This window comes from Lissotriton helveticus, chromosome 3_2 (genome assembly GCF_964261635.1).
Source record: "Lissotriton helveticus chromosome 3_2, aLisHel1.1, whole genome shotgun sequence".
Taxonomy (NCBI): Eukaryota; Metazoa; Chordata; class Amphibia; order Caudata; family Salamandridae; genus Lissotriton; species Lissotriton helveticus.
Genome location: NC_136062.1, coordinates 45,726,894 through 45,739,819, shown reverse-complemented (window position 1 = coordinate 45,739,819; position 12,926 = coordinate 45,726,894). Strand labels below are relative to the sequence as shown.

Sequence of the window (12,926 nt, the reverse complement as noted above, 5' to 3'; positions counted from 1 at the left end):
GGGGAAGGAGGGGTGGGTCAGGCTGGAGAGCAAGGGGAAGATATGGCAGCTTAGGTGCATCGAATTGAGGAGATTCAGAAATAAAGAAAAGGAAACAGTAGATAAAAAATGGAGTAGTGGACAAAATAGTTGGTTCATTTTGGGAATAGGATATGGATAAATTACGTGTTCAGTTAATGCGGAAGGCTTGAATGAGCTAAGATATTTGAGATTCTGCGTTTCATTAACCCCGAAATTATTTGTCTACAGGAGACCCATCTCCCATGGAACAATAGGGGTGTCCTCCAGATAATTGGGTATGATCTCCACACAGACTCCATCATTCGGGGAGTGGCGATATTTATTAAACGACAAGCGGGTATTAGTAAACGCACTCTGGCGGATAAATGAGGCCGATGGGCTATTGCTACTTTAAATACGGGGCTGACTGTTGGTGTATTTTATGCTTCAAATCAGGACGATATCGAGATCTGGGAAGAATTAGAACTGGAGCTTGCTGCATGGCCAACCCCACTAATCTTATGTGGAGATTTTAATATCCACCTCGGGATTTCAAATGATGCTGGGCTGAAGTATAAGGGGAGAAAAGCCCAGGTCAACCGGGCCATAAATAGTCTTAAATCCAGTCATGGTCTGGTGGATGTGTGGGCAGCTAAGAACAACGTAGATCCGGGCTATACATACTTCTCATGCCCCCATCAAAAATATGTTTGCTTAGACTACTTTCTGTCTTCAGCTAGTATCCTGGGAGAAGTTGAGATAACTAAGCTGCCGCAAATCTTTTCAGATCACAACCCACTTTTGCTGGAAATAACAAGTCAGGGCTTGGAAAGGGAACTCCGCTCCTGGCCCTTTGATAGGAAATTGTTAGTAGAGGAGGATTTTATAAAAATATATTAAACATTGGTCCAGAGAATTTTTTTAAATTAATCGATATAGCGCCTCCCGTACGATTGTGTGGGATACGTATAAATGGTGTTTAAGAGGGAAAATAATAAGCTATGTAGGCAAGCAGTGGAAGCTACGGAGGAATCAGATTACCTCCCTCATGACCCAGCTGGCACAGCTAGAGACAGAACATACCAAATTGCTATGTCAGGGGGAACCAGCCAGATCAACTGTGGTCAAGAACCAGATAATCATTGTTAAAACAGAGCTACATAGTTTTTTTCAGACTCAAGTTGCTCAGGCATATCAAATACATCGCAGAGAGCTATATGAATATGGGGAAACGACGAGTAGACTCTTGGCCCTTAGGATTAGATAAAAGGTCTCTCGCAATAATATAACGGCAATTTAAAATTCCGAGGGGAAGATGGAAACTACTTCTGTCAAGATTATGTTTTTTTTAACAGTTCTATAACAGATTATACCAATTGGATCTCAGTGATATTCAACCAGCTACTGTAGGGGAGTATCCACAGCTAAGCAGACTAGATCCTGGCATATGCTCAGAGTTGGAAGAGGAGTTTACACTGGAAGAAACTGTCAGCCTTAAACTCCATACCCTCTGGGAAAGCAGCAGGCTCAGATAAAATCCCAGTGGGGATATACAAAGCACTCCAAGCCGATTTGGCTGTATTACTTCATGATCTTTTTTTATATGTCCAATATCGTGGAATCCCTCCCAAATCTTGGCAGGAAATGGACATAATAATATTTCATAAAAAGGGGAAACCATTGACACTGCCTGGCTCATATCGCCCCATTTCATTGATAAATTCGGATGCGAAGGTGTATTCCAAAATTTTAGCGACTCGGCTTTAGAGGGTTATAGCCAGATTGGTCTTGTCATGGCAACATGGCTTCATACCCGGCAGTGGAACCACAGACCATATATGACGGGTAATCTCTCTGTTGGATATATCCTGGGCCAGGCTAGGACTGGCTGTGATCCTCTTGGATGGCGAGAAGGCTTTTGATATGGTTTCATGGCAGTATTTGTGGGGAGCCTTACTGGAGAGAGGGTTTGGCCCTAAAATGATTACAGCTATTCAGGTGATGTACCATAAACCGTATGCCAGGTTACAGGTGATGGGGAATACATCAGACCCAATAGTGGTGGCAAGAGGCACTAGGCAGGGATGCCCGTACTCCGCAACTCTCTTCGCCATGTATCTAGATCCGTTCATTAACCAGATAATACAAAACTCTGTGATTGAACCGTTCAAAACAAATGGTTATGCGACAAAGGTACGATATCGCCGTGGTAACATCAAATCCAGCAACAGCAATAGAATAAATCGAGAGTATGGCGGAGACATTTGGGAGCAGGTCAGGTTACCGTCTGAACAAGGGCAAGACGCAGATAATCTGTACAAGATTATCTGCCTCCCACCGCACCCTACGCACACGCCTCCATGACGCTGGGATCCAAGACAAGGCTCTGGACTGGACAACCTCCTTCCTCTCCGGCAGAACCCAGAGCGTCCGCCTCCCCCCTTTCCAAAGCCACCAAGATCATCTGAGGCCCCAGGGCTCATCCCTCAGCCTAACACTGCTCAACACATACATGTTGAAACCCCTTAAAACATGCAAGTTAGTAGGTTTGCACAGACTCAAAAGGGCATTCTAACCCTGGAACTATTGCTTACCACTACGTCCAGCCCAGTATGTAGATGTGCGGAAACGTGGCAACATAAGGAGATTGCAAGTATTCAAACAATACTATGGTCTGAGCCCTTGCATAATCAGAGAGGCTGTGTCAGAGCACTTATATAATGAGACAGCTACCATAATGTATCGCCGCACTAAATGGCACCAAAGGGACAAGTGGATTTTGTTTCAGGACAAGTATATTTATGAAGCAACCTGCCCCATGGACAAGTAGATATTTTATTAAATTTCACACCCCTGTCCAGGTGAGGCTACCCAAGAGGGGCACTGGGGCACACCATTTAAGACACGCCTAGCGGGTGAAGAGGAGGGAATGGGGGCTCTGGGGGGTTGCCGTTTGGCATGAAGCAGGCAAAAGCAGTTTACAACACATAAGCTGTCACATGCCAGTAGCTGATAATGCTGAAAGAGTGCATGCACAGAGATTGGCCATATGACAACTGAACAAGGACACAATGGAGAAACTGTTAAATAGGAAATGAGGGAGGGATACAAGGCATGACGATCGGAATGTACTGAAATGTCAGCTAGGTCTTGAATATATCCATACTGTGGCCTATTTGTTGACATAAGTAAAGGGTTAATAAAATCTGTTTAATTTTTTTAAAAAGGAAATCTCAATGAAATTGGGCATTTTAGCCCTTAATATAGGCTGCATAGATATATGCAAATATATAATACAGATATATATATATATCTATATATATAGATATATAGATATATATATATATCTATATATATTACCTACTGGCGGTCGCCAGTAGGTAGTTATAGTTAGGACCTAGTTTCCATAGGAAATCCTCAACATTCTATTTGGATTAACTTTGGCCCTGGTGGATGAATCTTTGCGAATTTCTCAAAGAAGATGGCTCGGTCCGCTGCGCTCCTTCCCGGAAAGTTTGGGGGGGATTGGTGAAGCGGGGGCTGAGATAAAAGGGGGGTCCCAAAACGTGTTTCTCCATGTTATTTTCCATAGGACGTTTAGACACGGCTACAGGTCGAACGGCTGAATGGGTTTATAAGAAATTTGGCAAAACTGTAGAGTCCGGCTCGCAGATTACGCTTTTTTTGGAATGGTGTAAATCCGTTCAGTAGTTGCTGAGAAAATTAAAGTTAAAGTCAATTATATATCTGTAAGCGAGCACGGGTGCGCGCACTCAAGCGGCTGCGCGCGAGCGGAATTTTTTTTTTGCTGCGTGACGTGTGTAAACGTTCGATTCAAAGGAAATCAGGAAGTGTTGACCGCCATTTTGTCACTGCGAGTAAATATATTGTTCATTTGGAAGCGTTGGAACATGGAAAGGGGAGAAGGTAGAGATTGTTTTGCTGCGTAGGTTTTCTCAGGGTGTGCAGTAAGGCGAAAATATATATATATTTTTTTTTTAAAGTTGCGGGGTGCGCGCACTCGGGCGCGCACACTTATTTAGAAGAGTGTGAAAATGGAGATAGATCAGAAGTTTGAGTGCTTTGATATAAGGTGGCTCTGAAAAGAGCCCTTGTGTTAATTGAGTTTTTTCTGCATTTATAAGTAAGTAGCGATGCAGAGCCGGATGTTGCAGAGGAAGATTCTGTTTCTGTCTTCCTTCTTACTTAGTTATGGTTTTTTCACTCTCACTGCAGGCTTTTAGTCTGTGGATGGAAATCCATGAACCTAGACTCACCTATGAAAATCATACTATTGATGCTTGACTGAGGCCAAAGAGATCAGAGTGCATGTGTGTGTAAGGTGATGTACCTCTGGGGAGATGATGTTACGTTTAAACGTAGCCCCGGAGTGCTTAGTTCGGTTCTGTTCTCTCACTGTTGTTGATTTAGAGCCCCAAATACAAAGGCTTGTTGTTGCTTGTGAATCCCCAAGTGTATATTTGCTCATACTGATCCATAACGCCCCGGCGTATCCATGTCGTAGGCTGCACGAGTGGGCGAAACTCAGCTGGCCGAGCAAGACTTGGGGAGGGGGCAGGAGCCAAGAGGAAACAAGGAGGGGTTTTCATCATTTGGGACAAAAAATATTTCTAAACCAATGAAAAGTTTTATTAACAAGTCACATGACCTGTTATGCTTACGTTACGCGCTCCGCGCCGCGCCCCGGATTGCTTCCGGGAAGCTGCGCTTCGCGCCTCGCGCACCGGAGCACTTCCGGGTGCGCTAACGCAGCGTGTCATATGACGCATTATGCAACAACGCGATACGTCGTTGGGGCTCCACCGGAACTGATTGAATTGGTAGTCTACAGTGTTTCTGGAAGTTTCAGAGTGAAGCTGGCGTCAGCATGAGAGCACCCCGTGGCTACGTCGTGGCCATTCTGCGAGCAATCATGGCAGAAGCTCCCCACCGGAACTCTGCGGGAGTCGGGGGCCCCTGTGACTCTTGTAGAATCTTCAAGGCTGATGGGACGCTTTTGGGAATGGGGCCCATGCCGTAGCAGTCAAGCGTCCGAGTTCCAGGGTTGTCCAGAGCCATCCTTGCAGGCCAGGCCCAAGTCTGTGGAGCCGACCGCCATTTCCTGAGCTCCGTGGCAGCCGCCTGTCGCTGTACCGCAAGAGTGGGTGTAATTCAGCCGGATGGCGGGTGAGACGCTGTATAGCAAGAGCAGGCGTAATTCAGCTGGCCGAGCGAGGCACTGTGCCGCAGGAGCGGGCGCAACTCAGCTTGTCGAGTGAAGCGCTGGGGTGTAGCTGAGAAACCTCCACCTGGGGAGGTGGGGGAGGCTCGTTCGCGCCGCCTCTCCCTTCCAGTGCACCCCACGCCGTCTCCTGGCGCAGGTATATGTGATGGTTGGACCAGGGCACCGCAGGACGTGTCTTCAGGTCAAACGGATTGTGGGACAAGGTCCAGAATGGAAGAGTCACCAAAAGGCTAAAAGTTCCGCCGGACCCCGGGAGCCGGCCGCCTATGTCAAGTGAAGTGCTGGGGTGCAGCTGAGAAACCTCCACCTGGGGAGGTGGGGGAGGCTCGTTCGCGCCGCCTCTCCCTTCCAGTGCACCCCACGCCGTCTCCTGGCGCAGGTATATGTGATGGTTGGACCAGGGCACCGCAGGACGTGTCTTTAGGGGTGTAGCTGAGAAACCTCCACCTGGGGAGGTGGGGGAGGCTCTCCCTTCCAGTGCACCCCACGCCGTCTCCTGGCGCAGGTATATGTGATGGTTGGACCAGGGCACCGCAGGACGTGTCTTTAGGTCAAACCCTCAACTATGGCACCCAACATCCAGGACTTATGACATTTGTGGAAGGCTGTGACATCGAAGCATCTCAGGGACCAAGCATATGCAGAGTCCTTCCTACAGCCTCTGCGTTCCTTCTTACCTAGTTATGGTTTTTTCACTGCCACTCCAGGCTTTTAGTCTGTGGATGGCAAACTATGAACCTACACTCACCTATGAAAATCTTACTATTGATGCTTGACTGAGGACAAGGAGATCAGTGAAGCGCTGGGGTGTAGCTGAGAAACCTCCACCTGGGGAGGTGGGGGAGGCTCGTTCGCGCCGCCTCTCCCTTCCAGTGCACCCCACGCCGTCTCCTGGCGGAGATGTTGCAGCAGGCTGCCATGTAAATAGTTATTTAATTAAACGTTTTACCCTGTTACTTTGTTGGTGTGTTGTATATATTTATAATATTTGCATAGGGTTTCTCGTTATTTTGGGCGGGGTGGGCGGCGGAGGAATTTCACTGAAAAAAACATGCATTTGGATCGATGTTGCAGCAGGCTGCCATGTAAATAGTTATTTAATTAAACGTTTTACCCTGTTACTTTGTTGGTGTGTTGTATATATTTATAATATTTGCATAGGGTTTCTCGTTATTTTGGGCGGGGTGGGCGGCGGAGCAAATTCACTGAAAAAACCATAGGTTATAGACCATATATAGTTAAATATCTCAAGTCCATCTCTGCACTCGATGGAGATACAGGTCATCAATCAAAAAATGTGCTGGCCACCTCTAATGGTAATAGCGTGGCCAGGGCTTTTGTCGATGCCTCTGCAAATTGCACAGGGTGCACTTGTTTGACATGCCGCACCATGGTATGTATGGAAAAGGAATATTTTTTTGTTGGATTTCCTCTTGAGAGAAATGAGTCACATATCGTGCAGGTTACTTTTGGTGCATTTACTTTCTTTCGATGTTCAGGATAAGTGAAAAATTGCCAGATGAAAGATTCTTTTTTTCTTCTTAAAGGTAGTCGATCATTTTGTTCAGATTCGGAAGATGAATGAGATACGGTAGCCATTTCACCAAAGTCTTCCGAAAAATGTAGGACGTTGTTCTCTCTTGAGAGTAGAAAAGATAGTGAGAGAAGTGGGTGGAGTGCTGCGTGTAAATTCCAGAATAGAAACTAGTAAGAACCAATTGGAAGTGTTGTTTTCATGTTGCAGCAGGCTGCCATGTAAATAGTTATTTAATAAAACGTTTTACCCTGTTACTTTGCTGGTGTGTTGTATTTATTTATAATATTTGTATAGGGTTTGTTGTTATTTTGGGCGGGGTGGGCGGCGGAGCCGAGCTATCTTGCAGCCATCATGGCGTCGAGCTCGGTTTCTCTCACTAGTTTCGTATTTCTCATGAGGGGTTGTTCCTAATGTTTCTATTTTAGCGAGGTGAAAAAGAGATCCTATCAGTGGCCTACTGATTTTGCTCGATTCCTTTTGTTTTTTCTAACGATTTTTAAGTTAAAGTTTATGTCTTTTTTATTAGGGGTCTCCTCCGGTGGAGTCGGACGATCTACCTCTAATAACCGGTAAGTGTTCCTCTAAAGGAATGCGTCTTGAAAGTGGCTGACTGTAATGTATGATATTTCACTCAGTGACTTTCAGGCCCATGCGGTTTCAAAACTGTGCATGTGCTTGAAGCAGGCGTAGGTATTGACGCAGCATTGTGAATATAGTGCATTGGTGAGCCTTGCTGGAGCTGCATCACAGTTGCGATGCAACTCTAGCAATGTATTAGTTTTTGAGCACAGATGTGTTACGCATGTATGGTGTTTTTGTACCATGGTGCGCCACATTTCAAATGTGGCACACCATGGGTAACGGAGCACTACCATACTGTGGTGCACATTAACTGGTGCATATCTGGGTATGAAGTAGTTAACATAAATCTGCCCCATAGGTTACAAATCCGCGTTTAGTAGACTGTTTGGCCTTTGTAGTGTTATGTTTTTTCTGTTTTTCTATGTAGGTATGTAATATTGCAAGATTTTTGTCACGAAAAAGAAGCCATGAGTATTGGGTTTGTGAAAGATTGCAAGATTTTTAAAATTAAAAAGGAAAAATCATGGCATTGTTTAATATAGTATTGTAAATACTTATCTTTAACAATGATGAGAGAGTAAAAAAAGGTTAACCTGATGTTCGAATGTTATTCATAGGCTTCTTTAGAGGAAGTATTCTATATGATTGTAGCGTGGGTGTTACACTTTTTTATAGGTATAGGTAATAGAATGCATTCTGCAAGCATGTAGTACTCCTCCTGCTACAGCATAAATATTCTTCAGTGCTTATTTTCATTTCGTAAGTGGTATTGAGACCGACACAGAACTTCAATGGATCGGAGGGGCTGTTCCTGTGCATCTGGAGGACTGCTAAGCCGTTGCAGCAGTGGGAGTGAGGCCTCTTACAGGGGCGTAGCGCAGCTCCTTTTGATGTTCACAATTGCAGATAACAGGGTAGAGATGTGAGAGAAGTGGGTGGAGTGCTTCGTGTAAATTGCAGAATAGAAACTACTAAGAACCAATTGGAAGTGTTGTTTTGAAGTCACATGACTTCACATGCGCGTCTCAGGACGTGTACGCGGTGATAGTATCTGGTCACGTACGCCATTTGGAAGTAGCGGTCTAATTCAGCGAAGTTTCAAAACGTGAAAAGGAGTAAATCCAAACATATCCGGATTTAATATATCTTCTGAGCTCGAATCAAGCATACAATTGTTAAAGTGTAAAACCTTTTATATATTTTTTTAAAATACCAAGGTGTGTACATTCGGTCACACACGAAAGTTTAAAAAGACATTCGGCTCCATTTAGTGAAAATTTTCATAATAATAAAAAAGAAGCCTAGGTTTACTGTCTTTGACGTAGTATAAGTTCTTTGATGGGTCTATGAAGAAATTTAATAAGTTGCAATCGCGAAGTTTTCCCGAAATATATAGGCGGGTGCGCGCACACGGTCGCGCACGAACGAAAGCCAAAAAAGGGGAGATAAACCCCCTTTATAATAGGCTCCTGGAGCTGTTTTGGGTACAATGAGTTAGTTCTGAAAAGAACTTTTTTTTTTTTTTTTTTTAAACAAGTGTTATGTTGTTTTTGATTTTGGACCAGGGCACCGCAGGACGTGTCTTTAGGTCAAACCCTCAAGTATGGCACCGAACATCCAGGACTTATGCCATTTGTGGAAGGCAGTGACATCGAAGAATCTCAGGGACCAAGCATATCCAGAGTCCTCCCCGGGGTATTTGCACAACGGTCCTCCACCCCTAGGCCGCCAGCTATGCTACCTTGACAGGAACAGTGTCATGCAGTTTTTGATTTTTTTAACTTGCAACAACATTTTCATGTGTGACACAGGATCAAAATGAAATGAAGAAATTTATCTTTTCTCGGGGCATTTATGACTCTCAATTTTTAGTTTAGTAAGAATGAGGCTCTGGTCTCCGTACAGAAGAATTTCTCCACACTCGTTGCATTTCATGTGCACCTTTGCAAGATATGGTCTCAAGTCCATCACAGCATTCGATGGAGATACAGGTCGTCCACCAGAAGATGTGCTGGCCACCTCTGATGGTAATAGCGTGGCCAGGGCTCTTGTCGATGCCTGTGCAAATTCCACAGGGTGCACTTGTTTGACATGCCGCACCATGGTATGTATGGAAAAGGAATATTTTTTTCTTGGATTTCCTCTTGAGAGAACCGAATTGCATATCGTGCAGGTAACTTTTGGCGCATTCACTTTCTTTTGTTCTTCAGGATAAGTGAAAAATTGTCAAATAAAAGATTCCTTTTTTCTTTTTAAAGGTAGTCGCTCATTTCCTTAAGATTCGGAAGATGAATGCGGGGCGGCAGCCATTTCAGCAAAGTCTTCCGAAGGGTGTTGAACGTTGTTCTCTTTTGAGAGTAGAAAAGATAGTGAGAGAAGTGGGTGGAGTGCTCCGTGTAAATTGCAGAATAGAAACTACTAAGTACCAATTGGAAGTGTTGTTTTCAAGTCACATGACTTCACATGTGCGTCTCAGGACGTGTACGCGGTGATAGTATCTGGTCACGTACGCCATTTGGAAGTAGCGGTCTAATTCAGCGAAGTTTCAAAACGTGAAAAGGAGTAAATCCAAACATATCCGGATTTAATATATCTTCTGAGCTCGATTCAAGCATACAATTGTTAAAGTATAAAACCTTTTATATATTTTTTTAAAATACCAAGGTGTGTACATTCGGTCACACACGAAAGTTTAAAAAGACATTCGGCTCCATTTAATGAAAAGTTTCATAATATTAAAAAAGAAGCCTAGGTTTAGTCTCTTTGACGTATTATAAGTTCTTTGATGGGTCTATGAAGAAATTCAATAAGTTCAGATTGCAAAGTTTTCACGAAATATATAGGCGGGTGCGCGCAGTCGGTCGCGCACGAAAGCCTGGAAATGCGCTATCCATTTTATTGAGAACTGTTGCCGAGAGTGCGCACACCGGGTCGTGCACGAAAGTTTAGAAAGGCTATTTTTATTTACAGGCAAATTTTAATGCGTTGAAAAAAAGGCAAGGTACAGACTTTCTAATTCTGTATCGCTTTACAAGGAGTCTCTATGCAACTTGAACAGTGAAGAAAACGGCTTGTTTCTGAAAAAAATATTGCCAGAACTTTATTGACAAAAGTATAGGTTGTATACACGAGATATTTCTGAATTAGCATTTTAAAAACCAATGAAATTCACTGAAAAAACCATAGGTTTTACACACGTTATAGTTAGGAAGTAGTATTTACAAAACCTATGAAATTCACTGAAAAAACCATAGGTATGACACCAGTTATAGTTAGCTGGAAATTTTACTGATATAAAACCAATGAAATTCCACGTTATAGTTAGTTGGACTCACTATAACTTGCGCGTGTAATGCACTGCTGATGACGTCACATATTACATCACTCATGACATCACTGATGACACCATCCAGTGAATGTGTGTCTTTCTGAAAAATAAATATGTGTTATATATGTATATATTATTGAATATCTTAGTGAATACATATATTAGTGAGTAATGCTTAAATATTTAAATATATGTATTAGTGTTTCACTTTGTGTATAAGTGGCTGCAAGGGTTGATGAGTAGGTACATGTGTATGTATATAGGTTATTAGATGTTTTTCTTAGTATCAGTATGAGTGTTTGCATGCTTTGGTGGGAGTATTACTTAGTACATAGATGCAAGAATGACTGAGTCTCTGTATGTGTTTTGAAGACAGCATATGTGCAGGACTGTATGGGTGGATGAGTGTGTATATGTCTGTGTTAGTGAGTGAATGACTGTCTTATTAGTGTCTTTATCAGTAACTATATATGTTTTAATCTAGTATATGTGAATATTGATGTATATAAGTGAGTATATGTGAGAGTGAGGGATTGTAAGAGTTCCTGTTTAAATTAGTATGTGTTTCTATAAGTGATTTTTTAAGAGAGTAAGTATGTGTAAGTTTCCTTGGAAGTAAAGTGGTAGTGTGTGTATAGCTGTTTATGCAAATAAATGGATGTTCAATAGTTTATTTGCATGTGTGAGTATGTGTGTGAATAACTTTTGGATGACTGTCGGTGTGTAACAGGATGTGTAGGTGTATCACTACATATGATTAGTGAATATATGTATGAGTGACTATATAGAACTGTTGGTGAATTAGTGCATGTGTATATAGATGGTGGAATTATTGAATTGGTTGTTGTAACTGGTATGGGTATCCATTTTTTTGAAAATTTTAGTTTCTATTTTTGAATAAGTGTTTCAAGGGTTAGATTACAGTGAAAGGAGGTCTGTCACTGTGTCACAAGGATGGTGTCATCAGTGATGTCATGAGTGATGTAATATGTGACGTCATCAGCAGTGCATTACACGCGCAAGTTATAGTGAGTCCAACTAACTATAACGTGGAATTTCATTGGTTTTATATCAGTAAAATTTCCAGCTAACTATAACTGGTGTCAAACCTATGGTTTTTTCAGTGAATTTCATAGGTTTTGTAAATACTACTTCCTAACTATAACGTGTGTAAAACCTATTGTTTTTTCAGTGAATCTATATATATATATATATATATATATATACACATGTGACCAAGATTACAGCTGTAGTCGAAACGTGTTGTGTAATTAAATCGCTTTGATACGGTCTTCTGCCCCGGTTCCTTTTATCCTGAGAGCGCACGTGCTTGAGAGTAAGAGTTATTGGATATATACATATAGGTATACATATATATATATATATATATATATATATATATATATATATATATATATATATATATATATATATATATATATATATATATATATATATATATATATATATATATATATATATATATATATATATATATATATAATATGTGCTTCAGGGTCCCCGCATGAAGGCAGGAATATTCGGTGCTTATTACTATTGATGAGGATACCCTGGAAAAGAATCTGCAATTAATATACATCAGAAACCTGAGATACTTTCTTTGACAAGAATGCCTCTGTATGATAGAAGCATGCCCTACATTTTTAAGAATGTGCATCTCTATTTTAATGTAAAGCAAAAGAAGGTCTGGTTTGTCCGTATACAGAAAGAGAACCATGGGAGGAATAAGAAATTATCAAGCTGATTAAGGTAGCATAGACATCCTCCTATAGAGCTTTACCTCAGCATGGTCTTTATCATTGCCGATTGTGGGCATCACAGATTTTATGCTGTGGCCACCCTCATTTCAGAAATGATAATCCTTGCTCATGATGCATTAATTATTCTGGTTCTTGCGGCAGTATTTGATGATTTTTTTTCAGCATTTAGTTTTTAAAAGACCCTGGCTACTTCTGGTCTGCAAATAGCATATTGCTGCCAAGCGATGTGTTAATTACATGAGTTCAGCTATGCATTTGCAAGGATACATTCCTCAAGCAATACTGCCAAACTATAGTGATTACCCCTAACTCTACTGATAAATTGGAGGTTCTTTTTCCATTCAGTTGTGCAGTATATGCTTACTGCAGTTGATCATCCGACTGAAATTACAAGCCACTCATTTTAACCTACTGTGCAACTAATACTGATTTGCATTGTGTACAAGGACACAG

General features: G+C 42.1%; 1 protein-coding gene across 3 annotated transcripts in view; it reads right to left on the bottom strand.

Annotated features, from left to right (window-relative positions):
* The window catches only part of CEP152 (centrosomal protein 152), a 1,079,595-nt gene that overhangs the window by 738,297 nt on the left and 328,372 nt on the right, over positions 1-12,926 (bottom strand). The window lies entirely within an intron of this gene.